The sequence below is a fragment of the Schistocerca nitens genome, chromosome 3 (genome assembly GCF_023898315.1).
Source record: "Schistocerca nitens isolate TAMUIC-IGC-003100 chromosome 3, iqSchNite1.1, whole genome shotgun sequence".
NCBI classification, from domain to species: domain Eukaryota; kingdom Metazoa; phylum Arthropoda; class Insecta; order Orthoptera; family Acrididae; genus Schistocerca; species Schistocerca nitens.
The window spans coordinates 676068745-676091461 of record NC_064616.1 but is presented as its reverse complement, the minus strand read 5'-3'; the positions used below and the strand labels follow the sequence as shown (position 1 = coordinate 676091461).

At 41.3% G+C, this 22717-nt stretch overlaps 1 long non-coding RNA gene across 1 annotated transcript in view; it reads left to right on the top strand.

Annotated features, from left to right (window-relative positions):
- The window catches only part of LOC126249710 (uncharacterized), a 74252-nt gene that overhangs the window by 21762 nt on the left and 29773 nt on the right, over positions 1-22717 (top strand). The window contains exon 2 of the long non-coding RNA XR_007545646.1: positions 4162-4236. This is a non-coding gene — a long non-coding RNA (uncharacterized LOC126249710). The remainder of the gene's footprint in view (positions 1-4161; positions 4237-22717) is intronic.

Here is a 22717-nt window from a genome sequence, read left to right as displayed (position 1 = left end):
TTTCTCACGTCAAAATCACCGCTTTTGATTTTTTTGAACCACTCGAAACACTGTGTTTTCCCAAGTTAATGTTTGCCGAAACTTTCAACAAGCATTCAATGCGATTCAGCAGAGGTTTTCTTCAAACGGTAACAGAAAAGCAATGCTATCCGCAAATCGTAGTTCGTAGGCACAAAACTCGACATTCTTACCTGTTTGAAACAGATACCGATGTAGGGAACTTGGGTTGACATTCTTCGTCAGCCGCTACAGGAAGCAAATGGCGCTGCAGACGCGTTCTCACGGGCCCTACACTGACGACTAGCACCATCTACAGGGAAATTCCGGTTTCATAGTTCTACACCTGGTATTTGACACTAGTCACCTTTAAAGTAGTCCCCTTCAGCTTCTACTCACATGTCCCAGTAGTACTGCCACTGCTGGAAGCATTACGGGAAAGCCCCTTTTGGTATGGTGCGCAGCTGCTACGTTGAATTCTGCATAATGTCTTTCGTTTTAGGAAATCTGGTCCCTATCACAGCCTTTTCCTGTTGAGCGAAGAACCAGAAATCACTCGGTGCTGGGTGTGGGTAATAAGGAGGCTGACAAACCACAACCGTATCGTGTATGGCCAAAAAACTCTGAATTAATTGGGAACAATGACTGGGTGTTTTATTGTGAACTGCCCGATGCTCACAAGTCCGTTCGTTAGCGTCTCACTGCTTCACGAAGACAACGCATAACCTCTTGGTGGTACTCCTTAGTGACATTAGTACATTATATGGTATACTAATGATAGACTAAGCCATTAGAGTGAAAAAGACGGTTAGCGTGGCTTCCACACTGCTACGGACCTGCTCTGCTTTTTGGAGTCTCGGGCACGACGAATGCTTGCATTGCGACGGCTGGAATTTCTATTCTGGGTCGTAGCCGTAAACCCAGAAGTCATCACCAGTGATCATTGTGTTAAGAAAGTTTGGAGTAATGTTCACAATATGCATCATGTCCTTTGCGATCTCCAAACAAGTTGCTTGGCTCAGTTATTAGTAACGTTTGCACATATTTTGCAGAGATCCTCCTGATGTCCAACTGTTCCGTTAAAATGGAATGAATGGATCCAACACTATTTTAACATCAGTAAGTTCTCTGATCGTGATTCGTCTATCCTGCATCTCTAGGGTTCTTATGTGATCAATAAGAAGATCTATCGCGAATATTAAGGGCCTACGAGCACGTACTTCATTCTCCACCGATATGCGGCTATCTTTGAAGCGGTTGTACCAGTTTTTTATCCATGTGTTACCATTACTTCGTCCCCAAACACTACTCGAATCTTACGGATTATCTACACTTGAGATTTGCCAAGCTTAAAGCAAAATTTGATGCAATAAAATGGTTCCACTTTTTCTGCCATTTAGTTCACAACACAGAATCTGACCACTAACTCTTACACTTATTCACGTGTTTGCAGCTAGCCTGAGATTGGTTGTTTCCGCAGTCGTGAAAAAAATCGGGCATGCGGACTACGTATGTCTACAAACATGGAGAGAGCGCTTGCCCCAATACCTTTGTTTGCTTCAACAATGAAAAATAAGGTCGAATACTTTATGAACAGTCCTCGTATTTCCTCGAAGCGGCTTCCAGTGGTTCCTTTCTAATTTTTCCAATATTCCTCTTACTGTCACAATAACATTCTTCCGTAGGAGGAGTGGTAATTTCACCTGAACACTGTATCTCACGGATATGAGCTTGGAGACTTTACCACGTAGATAAACGTGAACCACCCCACTCATTTTCTTCTTAAACATTAGAAACAGTCTCTTCCCTAATTACTGTTAGCAGTCGACTAGCACACAGCAGCTCCCAACTGACAGCAACTTGCAGCCTGCATCTCTGCAAATGAGATATAAGATACGTTCAAATATGAACACATCAACAGGTCTTCGCATGTAAGAGATATTGCTAACTAAACATACATTCACCTCATAGACCGTCCCTGTGACGTCGCATACTATCTACAGTCCCCTTCTCATTTACTCCACAACACTTCTCGCTTCACATGGTTAATATTATGATGGTAATCTTAACAGTTATAGGATGCTTGCCATCAGAGAAGCCGTCAACATGAATAATGTCAGAGCAATCTGACTGACGATTTCCAAACGGTTACGATGATACATGTACCCGATTCTCAACCCTTAAATATTCTGGATCATTTGCGCTCAATTCATAAAAAAAAAGCCAAATGGTATGATGTTCCTGTATTTTTCATGATTAATACACTAATAAAAGCTACAGAGAAAGTGATATATCGCATATCAGTGCAAACGGAGTGTATTTTGGAAATGTTTAATATAACAAGAAGTTAAATAAAATGTGTAGGAGCTCAAAGAGGTTATTAGTCTCATTCTGCGTAGTCGTACCATCAACCGGCACGTGACGAATTTACGCGTATCTCAAAGTTCTACGAATACATGTATGGTGAACATTGAACGCAGATTGCATGATTCAAAACGTGTGGTGCGGAATTATACGTATATTCATTATAAATTATATAAATTCATTGCTCTAAATTATTTTAATGTCTTGATACCTTTAACCGTCCTAGGCATCACCCACAGTCACGTGAATGGTTTCTGAATGCAGTCCAGTAATGGCCCAGTAGTAGCAGTTCTGGTTAGACACGTAATATCTGAAGAGCATTCGCAGTAAGGAGTACCATAATAAACTCACAATTGAATGTGCATAGCTATAAAATATCCCTGCGGATTAAATCTATGTGCTGGCTCTTTAAACTGTATGTTTGATGTTAGGTGCAAGTACATTGTATCCACGTGACAACGAAACGCCTTATATCTGCTAAAATAACGTATTCTCCAAATCCATGCAAAAAGCTGTGACCTGTCTATCGTTCCTCAGGTAAAACATGACACACACGCGCGGGCGCACACACACACACACACACACATATATATATATATATATATATATATATAGGGTGGTCCATTGATAGTGCGGGTTCCTATTAAAAAAAACGCAGTTGATATCCGTTTGACCTATGGCAGCGCCATCTAGCGGGCCGACCATAGCGCCGTCTGGTTTCGCCCTTCATGCTAGACGAGTTTCGTTCTTTGTAGTTTTTTCGATTGATGCTTATTTCGTGAGATATTTGGCCCGGTCAAGATCAATGGACTACCCTATATATATATAGGATCATCGGTTACACTCGCTTCTTTTCCTGAACGCCTGCGTCATGAATTTATGTACGTCCTGTTTCAAAGATCCTGTACCATTGCCGCACGTTGCTGTCAAGCATGACATTTACATTTTGCGGGCTGTATTAAATCTGCCGGAACACCTCAGAAATTACAGCATGAAATTCACACTTGGCGGAAGACTCTGTTGTTTTAGATATCTTTACTTACTCATTGTCCTCTGGACTGAAAAGCACGGCGCGACGCGGTCGACAAGCATACTAGAGACACTGCGCAACACATCTGCGCACAGCTTCATAGGATTATCACTCTTGTTTCAATTTCGTGACCGATCGGACCTTAAAAAAATAGCTTTCGTAAATAAATTCACGGATCTACTACCCGTTTCGCAGGATTGTACCGACAACGTCGGTATTCTTACTTTAGTTTGTCCATCAGATCTGGACTTGTGCACAACTTGTCGAGGTGAATACAATAACCGTTTTCGAGCAAATCACGAGCCAGCTTCAAAATAATTCCAGAAGTTAATTTCTCTTCAAAATCATGACTGCCACAGTTTCTGTCCTTAAGAGCATAAACAATGAAATCCGCAATGATCGCTTGAAAAAACATTATCTTGAATGTTGAGAGGCTAGAGGTATGCTACGAACGGTTGTATTTGTCGAACCCATTGATAAGAAGCAACCCATCGGTGGCTATACCCGACATGTCCACTTAAGGGATTAATAATTATTGGAAGACAAGCAGTCATCACTAAGTCAATATTTAATGAAAATTAGACTCATATTTACATGAACATTTTGTAGAAATTGTCCTTGCCGCGAACCACTCAAATATGAATTGTTCCAGAGAAACAGTCTCATACAACCCAATGAAAGTAACAGTTATTTAAATAAGCGTTGTATTATGTATACTTCATTATGTATTTGTGGTTGTGTGGTAGGCTGTTGGAAGTGTGATGTTGCAGGGAGAGCGGCCGCCACTGCACGGGGGACCTGCACGCGCTCACCGTCGCCCTCAGCCGCACGCCGTCCTTCGCCAGGTACGCATCACCTCTGTGTATCACAATACAAGGTTCGGTTCCAAGAGCGGTTGGATGCTAAGATTCGGTCCACAGATTTTGCGGGAGATAGGCAAATCTCTTTCCTGTACTCTTGTTTAGTTTTCTACTGCTAGCCTGTCTTGGAAGTTACGTTAGAGTGACAAAAACTACAAACAACTCTTCCCCACACCATCTGGACACACACACACACACACACACACACACACAGAGAGAGAGAGAGAGAGAGAGAGAGAGAGAGAGAGAGAGAGCACAAAAAAAATTATACCACACCAAAATACACACACATAAGCAGTTCCAACAAAAAAAATACCACACCATAACACACACACACACACATACACAAACGCACACATAAATGCATACACGAACAGATCACAGATACTTCAATAATTACACTCGAAAGTTTGGCAATAATATTCGATCTTTGGCAAAAACATTTGACAGTCGGCAACAGAAACCAAAACATTGCATTGAAACAAGCGTTCAGTTCATGGTGCTGTGGAATGTGGGAAAAAACCGCAAATTGGCATTCCTAAGAAGAAGAACAACACCAAAAATGCAACAGGAGCGTAATATGTAAAAAATTGTCCACGCAATCTGTAAGTACAGTTCAAAACATTACTACTTAATAGGAAATACCAACCACCAGAACTGTCTATAACTTATAGGCACAGTGACAAAAATGTAAATTAAATAGCTAACATATGTACGTATTCCAGGCCACTGATGATGCCTTGCAGAAAATAGAGGCGAAACGCGTATGGCACTAAAATTGTGTTTTATTCGGTAGCTGTCAGACGGTCCATAAGTAAAAATTATCAATATACCGTAATACAAGAGGAGCTTTAAAAACAGACAGGGAGAAGGAAGACTGCGGAATTACATTCTATTAGCTGCAGGATGTAAGAGGTTGGATATTAGCTCAATTGGAGAAGAATGGAGAAGTAACTCTATCACAACCTCATCCAAGTATCCAATTTTCAAGACACATTAGTATAGCTGACTAACACTCAGCCTCGTTCAACCTTCACGAGCGTCAAATTTTATTTGCTTGGATACAGTCCATGAATCTTTCGATTATTATTACTATTACTAGCAGTACGTTACCTTCCCATCTGATGTGAAGAAGTTACAATGGGCTTGGGCTTGATGATCAGACGTGGTCGACGGGAATCTTGACGACTAATATCACTGCATTCCTGTTCCCATGTAGTCCAGCATCAGGCTACTGCCTGCCTACATAAGAATCTGAAAATAGACTGCCTGACAAAAAATGTGAAGCACCGAGAAGCGTCGAAGGAAACCAAATGAAACTTTACGGGTCAGATGGGGTGTGGTGTTATTTCAGTGATTACAAATTACAGCAAAATTAAGAAGAACTCGACAGTATGAGAACACTTTACAGTATAACGCTGTGCCCCATCTGGCGTAGATGCATTCACCGATTAAGATGGAAAAGGTGTGTCAAAGCAGCTGTATCGTCTGCTGAGGCAAGCTCGCTCGCAACTGCTGTAACTGGCCTTTGATATCCTGGATATTGGCAGTGGGACAGAGTTCACATCCCAACTGGTCCCACACGTATTCCAGAGGGGAGAGGTCCGGCTATCTTGCTGACAATAAGAGTACCTTAAACTCAAGCAGACAGTTCATAGAGACACATACAATGTATGAGGGGTATTGTAAAGTTGCAAAATGGCACCACGATACTGTTGCACTAGAGATAAGACAGAGGTACGCAGAACGTCCATGACGTGCCCTTATCCCACAAGAGTTCCACCGTTCACTACAAGCTGGGACTTGACATCATACCCGGTGGCTTTCCACACTATGAAGCCAGGAGTAACATCGCTGTGTCTCTCCGAAACATTGGAAGAATAGATCCTTTCCCCATGTCACCCACATATACGCCTACGATGGTCATCTTGGGTAGAGGAGAAACGTTGTTCATATGCTGGACACAATGTGAAGCCTTTCATCAGCAATCTATCCTTTACGGTTGCGGTGCCACTCCAAACGAAGCCTTTGTGTTGTGGTGTTAACGGCAGCCTATGCGTGGGACGGAAATTCCCTAGCCTGAATGCAGCTAATCTCCAACCAATGGTGCAAGATGACACAGATTGTTGGACGCAGTCCTTCACTTGTTCGTTGAAGGCAGGCCCAGATGTGAAGAAGTTACAATGGGCTCGGGCTTGATGATCCGACGTGGTCGACTGGAAGCTTGACGACAACTATCACTGCCCTCCTGTTCCCATGCAGTCCAGCATCAGGCTACAGCCACTTCCTAATGTCCCACACTTTTAGATGTTGCACGATTCGATCAGCGAGGCAAGTGGAGACCTCTGTATGATGCTGATGATACTGTATCATATGAGTACGCAGCATATCCGTGTCTTTCACAGTGATCTCTCAGCTACTGAAGATGTTTACGCCCGGTATGTATCCCCCAGTTCTGGTATAACACCAGACACGAACAACACTAATGCACTCTTGAGGCCGTTCTACCTGTTGCGGGAGAATTGCAATTCAAATAATTTACATACCTGTCGATGGTCTGAACATGAAATAACTAAAGTGGAAAGTTGACCATGTCTTCTGCGTGCTTCACTTTTTCCAGCAAGCAGTGTAGATAGGCGAGACGAAGAGACCCACATTGCAGTGCATCTTCCTTTTTTACAGTATAAGGACAACATTTAAGTTAGCTTTACAGCTTCTACAATAATCCTGCATCTGTTCACTTGTTTCTTTTCATTTTTTCTGCTATCCACTTTCTTCTTTATCTTTTTGTAACTATTTTTTCCTTTAACTCCGTCCCACCTCGTAATTCTGTTTTTGCATTTTGAGAAGTTTCCAATCTGTTGTTTATTTATGCCACTTTGTTCTAGATGTTCATGTACTTTCCTAAGCCGGTAAGGTTTTCCTTTTAATTTTTAAAAATCTTGTACAGTTTTTCTTGTACGTCTGCTAAGACTCATTCCTCGAATGAGCCCATAGAACGTTAGTTCCATTTTCCTACGTTCGTCTGTAATTTTTTCTACACCGTTGTTTACTTCTGTATTACTTTTAATTTAAATATTTCTAATGTTGTGAGACTTGAGTTTCTCTCTGCTTAAAGCGTCGACAATGACGTCGTAGACAACCGCAGGGGGAAGACAGCCGCCGTTTATAGGAAGCTTCCTCACACTAACTTGTACCTGCAGGCTGATACACTATATGATCAAAAGTATCCGGACAACCCAAAAATATACATTTTTTGTATTAGTACATTGTGTTGCCGCCTGATGCCAGGTACTCCATATCAGCGAGCTCAGTAGTCATTAGACATCGTGAGAGAGCAGAATGGTGCGCGCCGCAGAATTTGCGGACTTTGAACGTGGTCAGGTGATTGGGTGTCACTTGGGTCATACGTCTGTAGGCGAGATTTCTACACTCCTAAACATCCCTAGGTCCACTGTTTCCGATGGATAGTGAAGTGGAAACGTGAAGGGACACGTACAGCACAAAAGCGTATAGGCTGGTCTGTTGACTGACAGAGACCGCCGACAGTTGAAGAGGGTCGTAATGTGTAATAGGCAGACATCTATCCAGACCATCACACAGGAATTCCAAACTGCATCAGGATCCACAGCAAGTACTATGAAAGTTAAGCGTGAGGAGAGAAAAACGATTTCATGGTCGAGTAGCTGCTCATAAGCCACAGATCACGTCGGTAAATGCCAAACGACGCCTCGCTAGGTGTAAAGAGCGTAAACATTGGACGATTGAGCAGTGAAGAAACCTTGTGTGGAGTGACGAATCACGGTACACAAAGTGGCGATCTGATGGCAGCGTGTGGGTATAGCGAATGCCCAGTGAACGTCATGTACCAGCGTGTGTAGTGCCAACAGTAAATTTCGGAGGCGGTGGTGTTATAGTGTGGTCGTGTTTTTCATCCCTTATTGTTTTGCGTAGCACTATCACAGAACAGGCCCGCAATGATGGTTTAAGGACCTTCTTACTTCCAACTGTTGAAGAGCAATTTGGGGATGGCATTTGCATCTTTCAACAGGATAGGGCACCTGTTCATAATGCACGGCCTGTGGCGGAGTGGTTACACGACAGTAACATCCATGTAATGGACTGGCCTGCACGGAATCCTGACCTGAGTCCTACAGAACACCTTTGGGATGTTTTGGAAAGCCAACTTCGTGCCAGGCCTCACCGACCGACATCAATACCTCTTCTCAGTGCAGCATTCCGTGAAGAATGGGCTGCCATTCCCCAAAAAACCTTACAGCACCTGATTGAACGTCTTCCTAAGAGAGTGGAAGCTCTCATCAACGGTAAAGGTGGGCCAAGACCATATTGAATTCCAGAATTACCGATGGAGGAAGCCCCGAAGTTGTAAGTCATTTTCAGCCAGGTGTCCGGATACTTTTGATCACTAGTGTAGGTGTCACCATCCGGCTCAACGTGAAGGGTACTTCGTACCTTGGTTCACACGGCCCATGTCATCTCGGACTCTGAGAGTTGGTCAGCTGAGTTAGCTGATCTCAAAGTCACGCGCTATCGACCAACTCTCCTCCAGGGAGTGATGATATTATCGAGACTGCACCAAAGTCTACAGCGTTTTTGACTTATGCACGGAGCATTTCGAGGAGAAATGTTCGGTTTTTTTATGAGGAAATATGACGTGAAGTGTGTTTCTCGACTACCATCTAATGTCAGGGTTCGTTTAGGTTCCGTAAAGCATGATCTTGGTTTGCACAAGGTGGGTGTCTACGGTATTCCTTGCAGTTCTGCATGTTGTATACTGGTCCAACTGGCAGCATTCTGGAGGACCAGTGTACTGACAATAAGCAACACACACGCTTACATGAGCATAAACAGCACAGGGGCTTACAACAGCCAAGCAAATCCGCCAATGCAGAGAATTGCCTTGGCATCGATCATCCTATGGAATAGGACTATACGGAAATTTGGGATAGTGTTATTAAGAAAGCTGTTGAAATTAAATACGCTAATAACCTTAGAAATAGAGATGATGGTTTTTGTTTGAGTTCGCCGTGGAATCCTCCTTTGTCCTTGTCAAAAAACAGAGGGACAGAGTTGATTGTTAATTTCACTATCGATAACTTCTGATGTCGGTCATCTTTCGTTTGTGATGGTACTAGCGTTTGTAATGTGTGTCAGTGTTATCTATCCGTAGTTATCTGAAAACCGAGGTTTTAAATTCCCTCGTAGAGCGCTTACTTGCTGCAATTTTGCCTTGAAAATAGCAGGGTGTTCTGCTGTCGAAATATCAGCTGTTGACGATAACGCCATCTGTCTGCATACTCGTAAGTCATCCGAACATTTATAATGATGGTTTGCATCCTTATATCTTCATCATAGTCTTCATTTCCTTTTTCCTGGTTTTTCATTTTCTTTTGCTGGAGATAAAATTAATGCTTCTGGTGCATTGTGCGCTTTACTAGAATTGCTGTAGCTATAGCAAGTCATGAGAATAATATTTATTGGCGTTGATGGCTTCTTCTTTTCCACTGTTATATAGTAGACATGATTCCTCTACGTAGTTACATTAGTTGTCTGTATTTCTTATTCATCCATATTTTGTGCTTAATTTTGTTGGTGACGTCTCGTTTCTTTTAAGACCTCTGATTTTCGAGGGAGATTGACAATGTAGCTCTTTCTGCTGTTTAACTATTTCAGTCTGTTTTGTGTTACCTCCGGACTGTCTGCCAGATTTGTGAAATCATCTGCAAATGTTAAACCATCAATTTTGAGGTTACCTCTACTTCAGACAAATGGCGTTTTACTTTCGATGTTAGTTTTTCCAATTCCTTCCTCCATTCTGTGTTCACTTTTGCTGGTACACAGTTAAGCAAGATTGGTGATTGTCCACCGCCTTTTCTGACTCTTGTCTTGGTCTTAAATGGGTCTGAAATTTGTCCCACTTTAGATTTAGTATTTATTTATGTTGTCCACCACCTTTTCTAACTCTTGCCTTGGTCTTAAATGAGTCTGAAATTTCTCCCACTAACTGTACTTTAGATTTAGTAATCTACATCTACACCAATACTCCGCAAGCCACCTGATGGTGTGTGGCGGAGGGTACCTTGAGTACCTCTGTCGGTTCTCCCTTCTATTCCAGTCTAGTATTTTTCGTGGAAAGAAAGATTGTCGGTATGCCTCTGTGTGGGGTCTAATCTCTCTGATTTTATCCTCATGGTCTCTTCGCGAGATATACGTAGGAGGGAGCAATATACTGCTTGACTCCTCGGTGAAGGTATGTTCTCGAAACATCAACAAAAGCCCGTACCGAGCTACTGAGCGTCTCTACTGCAAAGTCTTCCACTGGAGTTTATCTATCAACTCTGTAACACTTTCGCGATTACTAAATGATCCTGTAACGGAGCGCGCTGCTCTCCGTTGGATCTTCTCTATCTCTTCTATCAATCCTATGTGGTACGGACCCCACACTGGTGAGCAAGCGTACTGTAACCTACTTCTTTTGTTTTCGGAGTGCATTTCCTTAGGATTCTTCCAATGAAACTCAGTTTGGCATCTGCTTTACCAACGATCAACTTTATATGATCATTCCATTTTAAATCCCTCCTAATGCCTACTCCCAGATAATTTATGGAATTAAATGCTTCCAGCTGCTGACCGGCTATATTGTAGCTAAATGATAAAGGATCTTTCTTTCTATGTATTCGCAGCACATTACACGTGTCTACATTGAGATTCAATTGCCATTCCCTGCACCATGCGTCAATTCGTTGCAGATCCTCCTGCATTTCAGTACAATTTTCCATTGTTACAACCTCTCGATATACCACCACATCATCTGCAAAAAGCCTCAGTGAACTTCCGATGTTATCCACAAGGCCATTTATGTATATTGTGAATAGCAACGGCCCTACGACACTCCCATGTGGCACACTTGTAATCACTCTTACTTCGGAAGACATCTCTCCATTGAGAATGACATGCTGCGTTCTGTTGTCTAGGAACTCTTCAATCCAATCACACAATTGGTATGATAGTCCATTTGCTCTTACCGTGTTCATTAAACGATTGTGGGGAACTGTATCGAATGCTTTGCGGAAGTCAAGAAACACGGCATCTACCTGGGAACCCATGTCTATGGCCCTCTGAGTCTCGTGGACGAATAGCATGAGCTGGGTTTCACACGACCGTCTTTTTCGAAACCCATGCTGATTCCTACAGAGTAGATTTCTAGTCTCCAGAAAAGTCATTATACTCGAACATAATACGTGTTCAAAAATTCTGCTACTGATCGACGTTAGAGATATAGGTCTATAGTTCTGCACATCTGTTACACGTCCCTTCTTAAAAATGGGGATGACCTGTGCCCCTTTTCCAATCCTTTGGAACGCCGCTGCAAGAAGGGGGGCAAGTTCCTCCGCGTATTCTGTGTAAAATCGAACTGGTATCCCATCAGGTCCAGCGGCCTTTCCTCTTTCGAGAGATTTTAATTGTTTCTCTATCCGTCTGTCGTGTATTTCAATATCTACCATTTTGTCATCTGTGCGACAATCTAGAGAGGGAACTACAGTGCAGTCATTCTCTGTGAAACAGCTTTGGGAAAAGACATTTAGTATTTCGGCCTTTAGTCTGTCATCCTCTGTTTCAGTACCACTTTGTTCACAGAGTGTCTGGACATTTTGTTTTGATCCACCTACCGCTTTGACATAAGACCAAAATTTCTTAGAATGTTCTGCCAAGTCAGTACATAGAACTTTACTTTCGAATTCATTGAACGCCTCTCGCATAGCCTCCTCACATTAATTTATTAATGTTTCTACTAAGAGCTAATATTTTTTCGTAACTATTCCAAATTCTACTATGGTCCTGAATAAAATTAGCCTGTATATGACCATAATCCTTTTAGGTCTTTTATTTCTATCTTTCAATAGTACCTCCAGATTGTTGATTTATTCTGCACAGAACCTACCTCCCCTAAATCCTTACTGATATCCTCCTAATTCTGCATACAAATGTTTTTCAATTCTTTTGAGAAGTGCTGCAGAAAATATTTTACATGATGCACGGAATAAGGATATACCTCTGTCTGTTTTGTCACATTTTTTGTGTAGAGGATATATCAGTAGTACATGTCAATCGTTTGATACGTTTCCTGCTCGAAAAACGTTTTTTTCATTAGTTTAACTAGTTACAGCCGTCTTTTTATCCCACTGTATTTTAGAATTCACATGTTCTATTTTCTCTTGGTGCCTTAAAATTATTCATTGAATTCACAATTCTTCTTATTTGTTCTCCAGTTTATAGATTGGGATATTTTTGGATTTCTTTAAGATTCGTAATATCCTGTCTCATTTTAGGTTTCTTAGAATTTAATTCCTTATCAAAATATTCTTCCCCCATGAACCATGGACCTTGCCGTTGGTGGGGAGGCTTGCGTGCCTCAGCGATACAGATGGCCGTACCGTAGGTGCAACCACAACGGAGGGGTATCTGTTGAGGGGCCAGACAAACATGTGGTTCCTGAAGAGGGGCAGCAGCCTTTTCAGTAGTTGCAGGGGCAACAGTCTGGATGATTGACTGATCTGGCCTTGTAACATTAACCAAAACGGCCTTGCTGTGCTGGTACTGCGAACGGCTGAAAGCAAGGGGAAACTACAGCCGTAATTTTTCCCGAGGACATGCAGCTTTACTGTATGATTAAATGATGATGGCGTCCTCTTGGGTAAAATATTCCGGAGGTAAAATAGTCCCCCATTCGGATCTCCGGGCGGGGACTACTCAAGAGGACGTCGTTATCAGGAGAAAGAAAACTGGCATTCTACGGATCGGAGCGTGGAATGTCAGATCCCTTAATCGGGCAGGTAGGTTAGAAAATTTAAAAAGGGAAATGGATAGGTTAAAGTTAGATATAGTGGGAATTAGTGAAGTTCGGTGGCAGGAGGAACAAGACTTTTGGTCAGGTGATTACAGGGTTATAAATACAAAATCAAATAGGGGTAATGCAGGAGTAGGTTTAATAATGAATAAAAAAATAGGAGTGCGGGTTAGCTACTACAAACAGCATAGTGAACGCATTATTGTGGCCAAGATAGACACAAAGCCCATGCCTACTACAGTAGTACAAGTTTATATGCCAACTAGCTCTGCAGATGATGAAGAAATTGATGAAATGTATGACGAGATAAAAGAAATTATTCAGGTAGTGAAGGGAGACGAAAATTTAATAGTCATGGGTGACTGGAATTCGTCAGTAGGAAAAGGGAGAGAAGGAAACATAGTAGGTGAATATGGATTGGGGGGAAGAAATGAAAGAGGAAGCCGCCTTGTAGAATTTTGCACAGAGCATAACTTAATCATAGCTAACACTTGGTTCAAGAATCATGAAAGAAGGTTGTATACCTGGAAGAATCCTGGAGATACTAATAGGTATCAGATAGATTATATAATGGTAAGACAGAGATTTAGGAACCAGGTTTTAAATTGTAAGACATTTCCAGGGGCAGATGTGGATTCTGACCACAATCTATTGGTTATGAACTGCAGATTGAAACTGAAGAAACTGCAAAAAGGTGGGAATTTAAGGAGATGGGACCTGGATAAACTGAAAGAACCAGAGGTTGTAGAGAGTTTCAGGGAGAGCATAAGGGAACAATTGACAGGAATGGGGGAAAGAAATACAGTAGAAGAAGAATGGGTAGCTCTGAGGGATGAAGTAGTGAAGGCAGCAGAGGATCAAGTAGGTAAAAAGACGAGGGCTAATAGAAATCCTTGGGTAACAGAAGAAATATTGAATTTAATTGATGAAAGGAGAAAATATAAAAATGCAGTAAATGAAGCAGGCAAAAAGGAATACAAACGTCTCAAAAATGAGATCGACAGAAAGTGCAAAATGGCTAAGCAGGGATGGCTAGAGGACAAATGTAAGGATGTAGAGGCGTGTCTCACTAGGGGTAAGATAGATACTGCCTACAGGAAAATTAAAGAGACCTTTGGAGAGAAGAGAACCACTTGTATGAATATCAAGAGCTCAGATGGCAACCCAGTTCTAAGCAAAGAAGGGAAGGCAGAAAGGTGGAAGGAGTATATAGAGGGTTTATACAAGGGCGATATACTTGAGGACAATATTATGGAAATGGAAGAGGATGTAGATGAAGATGAAATGGGAGATAAGATACTGCGTGAAGAGTTTGACAGAGCACTGAAAGACCTGAGTCGAAACAAGGCCCCGGGAATAGACAACATTCCATTAGAACTACTGATGGCCTTGGGAGAGCCAGTCATGACAAAACTCTACCATCTGGTGAGCAAGATGTATGAGACAGGGGAAATACCCACAGACTTCAAGAAGAATATAATAATTCCAATACCAAAGAAAGCAGGTGTTGACAGATGTGAAAATTACCGAACTATCAGTTTAATAAGTCACAGCTGCAAAATACTAACGCGAATTCTTTACAGACGAATTGAAAAACTAGTAGAAGCGGACCTCGGGGAAGATCAGTTTGGATTCCGTAGAAATGTTGGAACACGTGAGGCAATACTAACCTTACGACTTATCTTAGAAGAAAGATTAAGAAAAGGCAAACCTACGTTTCTAGCATTTGTAGACTTAGAGAAAGCTTTTGACAACGTTAACTGGAATACTCTCTTTCAAATTCTGAAGGTGGCAGGGCTAAAATACAGGGAGCGAAAGGCTATTTACAATTTGTACAGAAACCAGATGGCAGTTATAAGAGTCGAGGGGCATGAAAGGGAAGCTGTGGTTGGGAAAGGAGTGAGACAGGGTTGTAGCCTCTCCCCGATGTTATTCAATCTGTATATTGAGCAAGCAGTAAAGGAAACAAAAGAAAAATTCGGAGTAGGTATTAAAATTCATGGAGAAGAAGTAAAAACTTTGAGGTTCGCCGATGACATTGTAATTCTGTCAGAGACAGCAAAGGACTTGGAAGAGCAGTTGAACGGAATGGACAGTGTCTTGAAAGGAGGATATAAGATGAACATCAACAAAAGCAAAACGAGGATAATGGAATGTAGTCTAATTAAATCGGGTGACGCTGAGGGGATTAGATTAGGAAGTGAGACACTTAAAGTAGTAAAGGAGTTTTGCTATTTAGGGAGTAAAATAACTGATGATGGTCGAAGTAGAGAGGATATAAAATGTAGACTGGCAATGGCAAGGAAATCGTTTCTGAAGAAGAGAAATTTGTTAACATCGAGTATAGATTTAAGTGTTAGGAAGTCGTTTCTGAAAGTGTTTGTATGGAGTGTAGCCATGTATGGAAGTGAAACATGGACGATAACCAGTTTGGACAAGAAGAGAATAGAAGCTTTCGAAATGTGGTGCTACAGAAGAATGCTGAAGATAAGGTGGGTAGATCACGTAACTAATGAGGAGGTATTGAATAGGATTGGGGAGAAGAGAAGTTTGTGGCACAACTTGACTAGAAGAAGGGATCGGTTGGTAGGACATGTTTTGAGGCATCAAGGGATCACAAATTTAGCATTGGAGGGCAGCGTGGAGGGTAAAAATCGTAGAGGGAGACCAAGAGATGAATACACTAAGCAGATTCAGAAGGATGTAGGTTGCAGTAGGTACTGGGAGATGAAGAAGCTTGCACAGGATAGAGTAGCATGGAGAGCTGCATCAAACCAGTCTCAGGACTGAAGACTACAACAACAACAACATCAAAATATTTGGCTAACATGTTACAGTTGTCTCTTGCTCATAACTAGGCCATATACTTCATTCGTTAAAAAAAAAAATTCTGTAATTATTGAACTTTTCTATCACTGTATTTTTATTTGAAGTTCTTATCAGTCAAATCTAACTGGTCTTTCTTTAACTTTCTCTTAGCATTTCCCATATAATAATAATAATAATTTCGTGTGACTAGGGCCTCCCGTCGGGTAGACCGTTCGCCGGGTGCAAGTCTCTCGATTTGACGCCACTTCAGCGACTTGAGTGTCGATGGGGATGAAATGATGATGATGAGGACAACACAACACCCAGTCCCTGAGCGGAGAAAATCTCCGACCCAGCCGGGAATTGAACCCGGGCCCTTAGAATTGACATTCTGTCGCGCTGACCACTTTTTTTTCCACAATGATCGTTGTGTTTGGTCGTTGCGGACGTCACATACATCCTTTTTTTTCTTTTTGTTGATCCTTCTTCTCAGTTTTTTTATTACAGAGGCCAACCAGCTCTCTGACCGAACACACTGAGCTACCGTGCCGGCAACCTCTCAGATACCGAGGTCGGACAGCATTTTCCATAATTTCGTTTGTTTCATTCATTTGTTGTTGTTGTGGTCTTCAGTCCTGAGACTGGTTTGATGCAGCTTTCCATGCTACTCCATGCTGTGCAAGCTTCTTCATCTTCCAGTACCAACTGCAACCTACATCCTTCAGAATCTGCTTAGTGTGTTCATCTCTTGGTCTCCCTCTACGATTTTTACCCTCCACGCTGCCCTCCAATACTAATTTGGTGATCCCTTGATGCCTCAGAACATATCCTTCCAACCGATACCTTCTTCTAGTCAAGTTGTGCCACAAACTTCTCTTCTCCCCAATCCTATTCAATACTTCCTTATTAGTTATGTGATCTACCCATCTGATCTTCAGCATTCTTCTGTAGCACCACATTTCGAAAGCTTCTATTCTCTTCTTGTCCAAACTATTTATCGTCCATGTTTCACTTCCATACATGGCCATACTCCATACAAATACTTTCAGAAATGACTTCCTGACACTTAAATCAATACTCGATGTTAACAAATTTCTCTTCTTCAGAAACGCTTTCTTTGCCATTGCCAGTCTACATTTTATATCCTCTCTACTTCGACCATCATCAGTTATTTTGCTCCCCAAATAGCAAAACTCATTTACTAAAAAATGGTTCAAATGGCTCTGAGCACTATGCGACTCAACATCTTAGGTCATAAGTCCCCTAGAACTTAGAACTACTTAAACCTAACTAACCTAAGGACATCACACACACCCATGCCCGAGGCAGGGTTCGAACCTGCGACCGTAGCAGTCCCGCGGTTCCGGACTGCAGCGCCAGAACCGCTAGACCACCGCGGCCGGCAAACTCATTTACTACTTTAAGTGTCTCATTTCCTAATCTAATTCCCGCAGCATCACTCGACTTAATTCCATTATCCTCGTTTTTCTTTTGTTGATGTTCATCTTATATCCTCCTTTAAAGACACTATCCGTTCCGTTCAACTGCTCTTCCAAGTCCTTTGCTGTCTATGACAAAATTACTATGCCATCGGCGAACCTCAAAGTTTTTATTTCTTCTCCATGGATTTTAATACCTACTCCGAATTTTTCTTTTGTTTCCTTCACTGCTTGCTCAATATACAGATTGAATAACATCGGGGAGAGACTATAACCCTGTCTCACTCCCTTCCCAACCACTGCTTCCCTTTCATGTCCCTCGACTCTTATAACTGCCATCTGGTTTCTGTACAAACTGTAAATAGCCTTTCGCTCCCTGTATTTTACCCCTGCCACCTTCAAAATTTGAAAGAGGGTATTCCAGTCAACATTGTCAAAGTCTACAAATGCTAGAAACGTAAGTTTGCCTTTCCTTAATCTGTTTTCTAAGATAAGTCATAGGTTCAGTATTCTACGGAATCCAAACTGATCTTCCCCGAGGTCGGCTTCTACTAATTTTGCTCTTCCTGTCGATCTCAGTTTTGAGACGTTTGTATTCTTTTTTGCCTGCTTCATTTACTGCATTTTTATATTTTCTCCTTTCATCAATTAAATTCAATATTTCTTCTGTTACCCAAGGATTTCTACTAGCCCTCGTCTTTTTACCTACTTGATCCTCTGCTGCCTTCACTACTTCATCCCTCAAAGCTACCCATTCTTCTTCTACTGTATTTCTTTCCCCCATTCCTGTCAATTGTTCCCTTATGCTCTCCCTGAAACTCTGTACAACCTCTGGTTCTTTCAGTATATCCAGGTCCCATCTCCTTACATTCCCACCTTTTTGCAGTTTCTTTAATCTACGGATTGTGGTCAGAGTCCACATATGCCCCTGGAAACGTCTTAAAATTTAAAACCTGGTTCCTAAATGTCTGTCTTACCATTATATAATCTATCTGAAACCTGTCAGTATCTCCAGGCTTCTTCCATGCCATTCAAATGGCTCTGAGCACTATGGGACTTAACTTCTGAGGTCATCAGTCCCCTAGAACTTAGAACTACTTAAATCTAACTAACCTAAGGACATCACACACATCCATACCCGAGGCAGGATTCGTACCTGCGACCGTAGCGGTCTCGCGTTTCCAGACTGTAGCGCCTAGAACCGCTCGGCCACACACGGCCGGCGATTAAGTTGTGCTCTGTGCAAAATTCTACCAGGCGGCTTCTTCTTTCATCTCTTAGCCCCAATCCATAGTCACCTACTACGTTTCTTTCTCTCCCTGTTCCTGCTACCGAATTCCAGTCACCCATGACTACTAAATTTTCGTCACTTTTCACTATCTGAATAATTTCTTTTATTTCATCATACATTTCTTCAATTTCTTCGTCATCTGCAGAGCTAGTTGGCAAATAAACTTGTGCTACTGTAGTAGGTGTGGGCTTCGTATCTATCTTGGCCACAATAATCCGTTCACTATGCTGTTTGTAGTAGCTTACCCGCATTCCTATTTTCCTATTCATTATTAAACATCATTCATTATGTTGCCATATTCTCGAAGTTCTTCTCGTTCTTAGTTAGCTCTCGATTTTTCCAGGTCTTGGACTTTCTTCAACTGACCTGTGTCACTCCATTGTCCATCATGGCTATTTCCTTATTTTTCCACTGGGATCGTTCTTTCTGCTTCAAGGGTAATTCCTCTGTTACTTCTTTCCAGTAACTCGAATTCAGTAATAATAATAATTATAATTATTATAATAATAATAATGGATTAAATTCCTTCTCTTAGTTGTTGTTTTTTGTGATGGTATTTTTTCGTAGTTTAATGATCCCCTTTATTTTAGGAAGATGCTTTACTGGACATGTATTTGTTTGTTTTAACGCCTATGACCTACAAATGTCGGACTAATTATCGCTAAGTGTGACATCATTGGTCTTTGTGATGGTATTTTTTCGTAGTTAAATGATCCCTTCTGTTTTAGGAAAGAGTTTGCAGCTCATTACTGAACATGTATTTGTTTGTTTTAATGCATGTGACCTCCAAATCTCAGACAATAGTTGCTAAGTGTGACGACAATTGAGTCAATACATTTTTGTGTGTGTATTGTAGCGTGAATTGCCTGTTTCGGGTCCCTGTTCAATTCGTCATGCGCACTATTACAAAGTTAATGTCGAGTGTTAGTCAACAAACTGCTCAGTACAGTGAACATCAGCGAAGCAATTAGATGGTGCTTGCAACAGCGATTTGTATAGCAAATCATTTATAGCCGAAATAGCGTATTTATAAAACCTATCTTTTATAGCTCAAGTAGTTTATTTGTTACTCTTACAGAGAATGTAATTTTTGAGTTTCAGCTTCCTAGATGTTCACGCTTCAGCATGCTAGAAATTAACACCATCGCAGATGTAGTTTAAGTTCCAAGGAATTTCATTTCGTGCATTTTATCCATCTAAACACGAAAGACGTGACTCATTATCAAAACAAGCAGCCAACAAATTTCTTTCGCATCAATTTTCTTCGTACACACACTTTCACATAAATAATTATTTATCTGTTTTTATGCATTTATTGAATAGAAATTTAAGGCATCAGTTGCATCTGTTACTTCACAGTGTGCGTCACTCGGCAAGTACCATTGACTAATAAATTTTAGAGCTTGTTGTCTAGTTGGCGAATCCAGGGTGTATTCTGATGCGTAGGTATAGGACTTGCTCTTACTTTCATGTGGAAACGATAGTTTGTGTAGTATATATCTTGAGCAAAATTTAATGCTTGACAATCAGTGTCGTGTATATTCATATCTTCAGTGTCACTCACATCAGTGGTGTTGCATCTCTACTAACCTCTTTGTAGACGGTGAACGGAACCCAGTTTTCCTGTCTGTTTCAATGCTGTTGTTCGGAACTTGTTGTCAGCCGTAACAGCTCTGTAACACAGAAATTACGGCTAATAGGTATTTGTCGGGTATATCATTTCTTTTCTATTTCTTTGGCTCAGTAGGTATGTAACGTGATGAGCGCCAGGTTTCACACAGCAAGCACTGAAGTGGTTACTCATAACCACAAAGCCGATATAATAGTCTGTATTGTCCATTCAGTCACGTACAAGTAGAAAGCAAGACAATTTCAAGGATTTTCTGCACTCGCGCTCTGTTTGTTGAGGTAACCTAAGAAAATGTAGTTGTTCTACTGTAGCGTGTCTATGTATCGATGTTTTGCTACCTTCCACCTAATCGCTTCCAAATCCTTCGACGTTCGGACAGCCACAGTCGCTCCCCACGTAACTTTCAGGAAAACACTAAATACTACATGAGGTAACACTGTAACACTTTCGAGTAAAAATAAGAAATGTAGCATGGTGTTCAGCTTTCTCATGATGCTAAAAGGAATGTTGTCTCTGTACGGTAGTTTCATTTAAGATACGAACAATAAAGAACACCAACTGTGCTTCTAAATTTGGTGTTGCTTTCTACCTGTTGCTCGCTGTTGATAAAAAATAATTAGTAGCCATATGAATAACTAATTGACTACACATTAATAACATTCAGGGATGAAAATAGGTTCATTTTGTGACTTACGTTGTTGATCGGCTAAAAAGATAAATTTTATCATTGAACGATTTCATCATCAGCGTTGACTTGTGGATTTGATTCTGTAGGATCACATCGTCTTATAAAAATCATTTGAGCAGGCGCTCATCACTATTTTATAGATTTGCAGTTTTCAAACTGGACCTCTTCTTTTCGAATAACGGTGCTGTTGCGTATTCCAAAAAATGGTTCATATGGCTCTGAGCACTATGGGACTTAACATCTGAGGTCATCAGTGCCCTAGAACTTAGAACTACTTAAACTTAACTAACCTAAGGACATCACACACATCCATGCCCGAGGCAGGATTCGAACCTGCGACCGTAGCGGTCGCTCGGTTCCAGACTGCAGCGCCTAGAACCGCACGGCCGGCTGCGTATTCCAAAACTTAGATAACACGGCCGCTACCATCAGCATTCTCAAAACGATGACTTGGAGGCTACCATTACGCTTATTCATCATCAATATCCCTGACAATTCTCCAGTTTCCTGTACGGGTATGGTTTTAAGCATTATCGGCTGCCGCGCGGTCTATAGAGCCTTGTCACGGTCCGTGCGGCTCCCCCCGTCGGAGGTTCGGGTCCTCCCTCGGGCATGGGTGTGTGTGTGTGTGTGTGTGTTTGTGTGTGTGTGTGTGTGTTGTCCATAGTGTAACTTAGTTCAAGTTAGATTAATTAGTGTGTAGGCTTAGGGACCGATGGCCTCTACAGTTTGGTCCCATATGACCTTACCACACGTTTCCATTATCGGCTGTGTCACAAATAAATAAATTTGTCTGTTAGTTATTATCATAGGTACGTTGATAGGAGAGCACCTAGACAACCACACAAGTTGTGAGCCTACCATTACTGAGAGAACTGTAAAGTGCAGTAACGTAGGTGGAAAAAATTTCTAGAATCTCATGCATATAAAAATAGAAATCAACCGTAAACAGTTTTTCTGGTCTGCATTGTCTCCATAACGGTAGTTGCACGTGTAACGTAAGCTCATTCAAGTCTAAAATGCAGAGAACTGAACACAAGTTTCACAGACGTTTCACTTGATTTTGCTATTTCTAAAAAACAATTCCGTAAGTTTTTGAGTAGCTTCATATTATCACTGCTGTAAAATCATCTATTCTTAATTAAATTTCAGTTTGTTTCTGAGCGTAGAAATGTCTCTACAGCTGTAGTATCGCAAGGAAAAGTGAAGTCAGAATCTTCCAAGAGAATGGAGATACTGATAACCGTTAGAGAAATAACCGAGGTGACAAACAGCTTATCTGTTCTACGTCTTCACATGAACATCAATTCATAGTAGTTATTTTACTATTCAGGAAACACTGAACTTAGTCTAAACTCGTCCTCAGACTTCCGTCTCCTCTCAGACAAGGAAGTCAAAAATATTATGTGTCATTTATAAATTAAATATTTTTGGTTTTCTTGACTTTTGAGTGTACATAAGTATTTGATTGCGTTTAAGCGCACATTTACTTAGTTTAAAGACCTCCTTTCTCTTTTCAGAGAAAATCACTTTGCTGAATAATCCAAGAACACATCTACAGCTCCACGCTCCCACTCACTGTGCAATAAAACGCATGTCAGTGTTACGGTAGGCTAAATGTTACTGTCTAGAACTCACCAGTTCTTTGCTGAAGCACTCACTTACCATGCTTACGAATATACAAATTAAGAGAAAAGCAAAGTGTTAAGTTAAATATGAGGATTGCGTCAAGTTAAAATTC